Here is an 8642-nt window from a genome sequence, read left to right on the forward strand (position 1 = left end):
AAAGTCAAGACTCCTGAAATCAGTCATTTGGAAGTCATTCTCACTCGTGTACGACGCAGAGGGAAATCAGCTGCCCTTTGCTTGTTGTGATAAGTGCCAAAAGGTTCTGACATACAATGGCCATAAATCAGGTACATCAGGCCTGAATCGCCATGTATGTACTGTCTTAAAAGGACAACAATTGTTGGAGTTCAGAGGGAACAACGCAAAAGTGACAGATGCGTTGAAGGCAAAGACCGTGGAGAAATGCGTTGATTTTGTTGCTGCGGACCTCCGCCCGTATGACAGCATCGCTAGTCGGGGATTAGTTCAGTTAGCCCAACACTTAGTTGACACAGCAGCCACAATAGGCAAATTCGATGTGCGAGATATTCTGCCCCATCCAACAACTGTATCACGTCATGTAGATGATAGGGCACTCAAATTTAGAAGAGCTGTTGTTGATGACATGAACAATGACAAGAACTTTCGTGAGAAATAACGCGAATGTCTGCATCATGCGGGATTTGCGGGCGGGAGTGGGACAAAATATGGCAGGCGCAGGCGGGAGCGGGACTGAAAATCATAATTCTTTGGGGGAGCGGGCGGGAGCGGGACTGCACAATGCGGGAGCGGGACTGAAAATTCTGTCCCGCGCAGACCTCTAGGTGGTATCTCTAACAGCCTGGTGCAGCTAGAACAACCTGAACCCAACATACAGTTAGGATGGACATTGGTGGTTCAACAATCAAGGCTCTGGGTTACTGATCAGAAGGTCAGGGGTTCAAGTCCCAGCACTGCCAAGCTGCCAACCCTCTTAACCCTCTCTGCTCCAGGGGCTCTGTATGTATCATGGCGGACCCTGGGATCTGACGCTAGCTTTCTAACAAGCTGCAACAAGTTAGTCCTACATGTTGTGGGGGAGAACCAAAGATGTCTGTGCTGCATGGATTGGCTATTGAGGAGGCAAGCACACCTAAAAGCAGAATCCGGAAAAAGGCTGATTACCTGACTACTACCTTTAATGAAGGACCTCATGATAGTGCATTCGTTCAGTAAAAACAAGAACCACAGCAACAAAAAAATGCTTCTTTCCAAGAGCTATAGAAGGCAAGGCAAGTTTATTTATATAGCACATTTCATACACAATGGCAGTTCAATGTGCTTTACAGAAGTAAAAACAAAAACAGTAAACAATAGAGAAATAAAATTACATAAAATAATTTTATTTTTATTCTAAAACAATTAATTAAAAGAATTAAAAGAATTAAAAGAAAATAATAAGAATTAAACAATAGTAGAAATAAAATAATAAAATGCCAAAAAGAAAAAGAAGAAAAAGAAACCAGCAGAATAAAATAGAATAAAGTTAAAGTAAATTTAAAACATGCAGAGAAAGTAAAGATTATAAAAAATGTAAAAATATTAATTATTTAACAGAAAGCATCTGAAAACAGCTTGGTCTTTAACCTAGATTTAAAGCTGCCAACAGCAGGAGCATTTTTAATGTCCTCTGGCAGTTGGTTCCATAGCTGTACTGCATAGTAGCTAAAAGCTGCTTCACCACACTTTGTTTTAACAACTGGTTTTAATAGTAAATTTTTCTGTTGCGATCTGGTAGATCTGATTGGGTTAGGCCGCTGCAACATATCAGAGAGGTAATTGGGCCCTGTACCATTTAGAGATTTATATACCAGCAGCAATACTTTAAAGTCAATTCTGTAGCTTACTGGAAGCCAGTGAAGGGACCTTAGAATTGGAGTAATGTGCTCTGTTCTTTTTGTTCGTGTGAGAACCCTCGCCGCTGCATTTTGAACCAGCTGAAGTCGTTTGATGGTCTTTTTTGGCAAGCCTGTGAAAAGGCCATTGCAGTAATCAACCCTACTAGAGATGAAGGCATGTATTAGTTTTTCCAGATCATTTTTTGACATAAGTCCTCTTAGTTTGGAAATGTTTTTTAGGTGATAAAATGCCGTTTTAGTGATTGCTTTCATGTGACTGTCAAAGTTTAGCTCGCTGTCAATGAAAACACCAAGATTTTTAACCATTTCTTTAGTTTTAATCCCTTTTGTGTCAAGAATAGTGGTAATCCTGAGTCTTTCATCTTTTTTCCAAATAGAATTACTTCTGTTTTATCTGTGTTCAGCTGAAGAAAATTTTGTGACATCCAGCTATTGATTTGATCGATACACTGGTAGAGACATTCAAGGGGGGCATAATCATTAGGTGATAGAGCAAAATAAATTTGGGTATCATCTGCATCACCAGACTGATGCAGACTGATGATGAAGTGATCACCAGACTCGTACAACACACCCACTTCTCAGGACCGCTTTGCACATTGAATATTTTGCACTGACTGAACCTTTACCTTAAGCACTGTCTTTACACATTCTCTTTTAACCCTTATTTTATATGCTATTTTGTATATATATTAAATGCTGATCTATGTCTGCATTTTTGTACCAATACAAATTCCTTGTACATGTCATGGACTCGCTCCTCATCCATGGCGTGTCTCTGCTTTGCTCTGATTCAACATTTATTCTGTTCTTTATTTGATTCTACTGACTCACAATTTTACCCAAAGCCAAATTTCATACAGATGCAAAGTTGCAGGTTGATCTGTGTTGTGTTTTACCTGATAACCTTTCTACCTTATTTTTAATTTTTAATTTGTGAAAAAGGCTTTTTAAGTGTTGAGGTCACTAGTAGTGCCATGAGAATAAACAGAGCCTCCTTTTAGCTTTGCTTAGAATACCTGTGGTTTAGTGTATTTATGTGTGTTTTTGTGCGTGTCTTAGCCTCCACCCTTTTTCGTAAGCGCTAAATAGTCAATAGCTGACCTGTACGTACACCCTTATGGGATGGTAGGTCTTTTTGGTGTTTGTTTCTTTACCTCATTTTCTATGGAATGAACTATATTTAGCTTAAAACGACAACTCCATGCCAAAAATGCTATAAGTTTCTTTCTATCACACAACATTGTCTCTTTCTATGATAAAAAGGCTAATAGAAAAGCATATACAGTAATAATAGATATGGTGAAGGTTTCTGTTAGAAGACATTCTTTTAAGGTTTATGGAAGGAGTCTCCAGTGTCAGAGAACATTGCTTTCTTGATAACATGACATTGCAATTTTTGTCTTATTAACTGTATACACACACAGGTCATCTAGCATACCCCTTCTCTGTACTCAGGTCCTTTAATACACCCCATTTCTAAACTTTGGTCATCCAGTTTGCACATTCAGGTACTCTGATGTGGTACTCTACCAGTCTCTAAAATTACACTAAAAAGTATGGACTTACTATTCCTATCTGACCTGCTCCCTAGACCTTACTTTCTATCAAAACACCTCTTACCTTATTCCTCCTTTAACCTTTTTGTATAATAAACTGGAACACAAGAAGATTTACACAATGTCTTGTAAAAATCCGGTAGTTTCCACCCAAGCGGCATCAGCACCCGTGTTTCCAGATCTGGATTTCTCCCTGACACACGATCTGGATATGATGTGTTTGGACATGGGGAGCATGTGGAAAAAAGCATGAGCACTGACCCAAGACTTGATCTTTCGAGCTCAGAGCTGTTGCTATAAGATACACGAGATTATCATCACAGGAGACACTTTCACAGTGATATCTTGGTACCAGTTCACTTTATACAAAGCCCATCTTAACTGCTTGAGCAACACTTTCCTCTATATAAGAATGCTGAAGATGTTAGGCATAATTTGTACAGGACAATATAACTGCAAAAGGTCAAATGTACGTCATGTCACAGTTATACAAAAAATATTATACTTGATCATTTATTTATTGAGGAAAATGATCCAATATTACATATCTGTGAGTGGCAAAAGTATGTGAACCTCTAGGATTAGCAGTTAATTTGAAGGTGAAATTAGAGTCAGGTGTTTTCAATCAATGGGATGACAATCAGGTGTGAGTGGGCACCCTGTTTTATTTAAAGAACAGGGATCTATCAAAGTCTGATCTTCACAACACATGTTTGTGGAAGTGTATCATGGCATGAACAAAGGAGATTTCTGAGGACCTCAGAAAAAGCGTTGTTGATGCTCATCAGGCTGGAAAAGGTTACAAAACCATCTCTAAAGAGTTTAAACTCCACCAATCCACAGTCAGACAAATTGTGTACAAATGGAGGAAATTCAAGACCATTGTTACCCTCCCCAGGAGTGGTCAACCAACAAAGATCACTCCAAGAGTAAGGTGTGTAATAGTCGGCGAGGTCACAAAGGACCCCGGGGTAACTTCTAAGCAACTGAAGGCCTCTCTCACATTGGCTAATGTTAATGTTCATGAGTCCACCATCTGGTGAACACTGAACAACAATGGTGTGCATGGGAGGGTTGCAAGGAGAAAGCCACTGCTCTCCAAAAAGAACATTGCTGCTCGTCTGCAGTTTGCTAAAGATCACGTGGACAAGCCAGAAGGCTATTGGAAAAATGACCAAGTATAATATTTTTGTCTCATTTGTTTAACTGGGTTCTCTTTATCGACTTTTAGGACTTGTGTGAAAATCTGATGCTGTTTTAGGTCATATTTATACAGAAATATAGAAAATTCTAAAGGGTTCACAAACTTTCAAGCACCACTGTAACACAGCTTAAGTCATTCCCATAGCTCTGTAGTAAATGTATGGGATGCCACTGGGAGAGGTCTGAGATATCAGAAGCTTCATCAGTGGGCAGGTCATCATTGATGGACTGAAATGTCTCAACCACCTTTTCAGTACAGATAGTCAATTTTGTGGTAAATTAGCTGCAGATTTTACTTAATAGCAGTCAAGAGTACTCACAGAAAAAAGGTTAATAAACTGTACCATTCCTTGTCAATAGGTTGGAACCCTCAATCAACTATAGTGTGTATCTTTTACCTAGAAATGTAAATCTTTACTTTTCTGTGATTATGGTCCAATTATGTACCTTAAATTCAAGTCACGTTTATTTTTATAGCACTTTTGATAACAGACATTGTTGCAAAGTAGCTTTACAGAAAATTAAAGACTTTAAACATGAGCTAATTTTATCCCTAATTTATCTCTGATGATCAAGCCTGAGGTGATGGTGGCAAGGAAAAACTCCCTCATGAGGAAGAAACCATAAGAGGAACCAGACCCAAAAGGGAACCCATCCTCATTTGGGTGATAACAGATAGCATGATTATAAATAACTTGCTTCTATAACAGTGTCCTACATAGTCACAAAGTATAACTGTGCAACCAGGAAATTCATTACAATTTTAACATGAAGTCTGTTTTGTTGAAGTTATAAACTATTCATGATAACTACAGTCCTAAAGTTATCATAGCAATTGTAGTCCTCAGCCATCATTGCAAAACTGTAAGTGTCCAGAGCCATCTTCCAAGTGTGACTTTTGACTGTCCTTATGGGACCATCCTCCACAGGAGCGATGTGATGAGGCTCCAGCCAGAAGTAGGGTATCAGAATAGATCAGGCAGGTCTGAGGATCAGGAGACGTAAGGATCACTGGTGTCTCAGGATCGACATGTAACTCGACAGAGAGAGACAGACAGGGGGAGAGATGGGTGGAATCTATATTACCTATCCATCCATTTATCCATCCATTATCTGTAGCCGCTTATCCTGTATAGGGTCGCAGGTAAGCTGGAGCCTATCCCAGCTGACTACGGGTAAGAGGCGGGGTACACCCTGGACAAGTCGCCAGGTCACTGCAGGGCCCATATTCATCTCATTATCTCTAGCCGCTTTATCCTTCTACAGGGTCGCAGGCAAGCTGGAGCCTATCCCAGCTGACTACGGGCGAAAGGCGGGGTACACCCTGGACAAGTTGCCAGGTCATCACAGGGCTGACACATAGACACAGACAACCATTCACACTCACATTCACACCTACGGTCAATTTAGAGTCACCAGTTAACCTAACCTGCATGTCTTTGGACTGTGGGGGAAACCGGAGCACCCGGAGGAAACCCATGCGGACACGGGGAGAACATGCAAACTCCACACAGAAAGGCCCTCGCCGGCCACGGGGCTTGAACCCAGACCTTCTTGCTGTAAGGCGACAGCGCTAACCACTACACCACCGTGCCGCCCCCCTATATAACCTTGCGTGAAATAAACAAATGGTATAAGGGACAAAAGATACCCCAGTGACGCTACCATTTTGTACCTTTTATTCTGAAAATGAGTAGTACATTTCATTCCTTGACACTGTGAACGTTGTTCAAGTATGAATTCATCCTTCATGTCACCCAACTGGCAAAAATTAGCAATGTATTGGGTGAACATGCCCATCCATGCCTTTGGAAAAAGATTCTTCATGGGGAGCATCTAGCAGTTTGATAGTTTTGGTATTCAGTGCATCATTGGGATAGTAGAATGACTTTGCAGTCATTACTAATGCTCTACAGGATAGATTCCCAACCCTGGTCTTGGAGAACCTCCATTTTAAAGCTATATCACACCCATTTCATCGTTTCAAGACAGAGCTTTTACTGATTAGTTGACTCAGATACTGTACATTAGACCAAGGAAAACATTAAAATGTGCAAGACCACTGAACTGGGTATTCACCAGGTAAAGCAAAGAATACAGCAGAAACAGCATCAGTGTTACATTTTGTCACCTGAGTCAAACCAGATGTTGTAAATGCTAAACAACCTTACCGCTGGTGTGTTGGAGGAACTGGAGGTCACTAGTCCAGGATTACTCACTAGTTTGACTACTCTGTGAATGAACTAAACAGCTGTCATTCATTCACTGTACTTTATAGCACACTAGGTGGCAGGCTGTTTCTATTTCTTCATCTTTCAAATATGATTGGGCATGCTATCTTTGCTAATGTGGACCACATGCTGATCAGTCGTAACTTCCTGTTTTGTCGTACAAAGAAGCATAATTTTTTCAGGGTAGTTACGGATCCTAGAGAGAACAGTGTACTGATTGTGTCTTTGCAATCAGGGCAGAGGCTTTTCATGTGGTGAAATGTTTCATGCTGACCTTATGACAGCTACTATCCATGCACAGCTGTAATTACAGCTGTAGTACTGGTTCAGGAAAGAATTTGAGGTTTTACTTCATATTCAATTAGCAGGGCTTGCACTGTAAACAGTTTATCTTAATACAGAAAAACAGCTTTGTTGGGGTTTTTTGTAGAAATTCTGTTAATTTCTAGTATGTACAGTGCTCAGCGTAAATGAGTCCACCCCCTTTGAAAAGTAACATTTTAAACAATATCTCAGTGAACACAAACAATTTCCAAAATGTTGACAAGACAAAGTTTAATATCACATCTGTTTAACTTATAACGTGAAAGTAAGGTTAATAATATAACTTAGATTACACATTTTTTCAGTTTTACTCAAATTAGGGTGGTGCAAAAATGAGTACACCCCACAACAAAAACTACTACATCTAGTACTTTGTATGGCCTCCATGATTTTTAATGACAGCACCAAGTCTTCTAGGCATGGAATGAACAAGTTGGCGACATTTTGCAACATCAATCTTTTTCCATTCTTCAACAACGACCTCTTTTAGTGACTGGATGCTGGATGGAGAGTGATGCTCAACTTGTCTCTTCAGAATTCCACAAAGAAAATAATTTCTTTACCCCACAAAGATGAAGGCTACAAGATCATCAGCAAAGCTTTACTTATCAGTCAGAATACTGTAGCAAAAGTGGTACAAAAATTTAAGAAAGATGGAACTGCAACCATCTCACAGAGGCGTCCAGGTCGTCCACGAAAGTTAACACCTCGACAGGAGCGTCTTCTGATGAGAAGGGTTGAAGAAAATCGGCATGCAAGTTCACTGCAGGTATCTAAAGAAGTAGAAAGCCAAACTGGGGTGACTATTTCCTGTGACACAATACAGCGTACACTGCAGAGGAATGGCATGCATGGATGCCATCCATGAAAGAAGCCTCTCCTAAAGCCCAGGCACAAAAAAGCCCGCCTAGAGTTTGCCAGGGCCCGTGCTGACAAAGATGAAGACTACTGGGACTCTATACTCTGGAGTGATGAGACCAAGATAAATGCTTTTGGAACTGATGGCTTCAAAACTGTATGGCTTCGCAAAGGTGAGGAATACAAAGAAAAATGCATGGTGCCCACAGTGAAACATGGTGGTGGCAGTGTCCTTATGTGGGGCTGCATGAGTGCTGCTGGTGTCGGGGAGCTGCATTTCATTGATGGCATCATGAATTCACAGATGTATTGCTCTATACTGAAAGAGAAGATGCTACCATCTTCTGCTAGATGGTTGCAGTTCCATCTTTCTTAAATTTTTTTACCACTTTTGCTACAATATTCTGATTGATAAGTAAAGCTTTGCTGATCTTCTTGTAGCCTTCGCCTTTGTGGTGTAAAGAAATTATTTTCTTTGGGGAATTCTGAAGAGACAAGTTGAGCATCACTCTCCATCCAGCATCCAGTCACTAAAAGAAGTCATTGTTGAAGAATGGAAAAAGATTGATGTTGCAAAATTTCGCCAATTTGTTCATTCCATGCCTAGAAGACTTGGTGCTGTCATTAAAAATCATGGAGGCCATACAAAGTACTAGATGTAGTAGTTTTTGTTGTGGGGTGTACTCATTTTTGCACCACCCTAATTTGAGTAAAACTGAAAAATGTGTAATCTAAGTTATATTTTT

Source organism: Neoarius graeffei, chromosome 19 (assembly GCF_027579695.1).
Source record: "Neoarius graeffei isolate fNeoGra1 chromosome 19, fNeoGra1.pri, whole genome shotgun sequence".
NCBI lineage: Eukaryota > Metazoa > Chordata > Actinopteri > Siluriformes > Ariidae > Neoarius > Neoarius graeffei.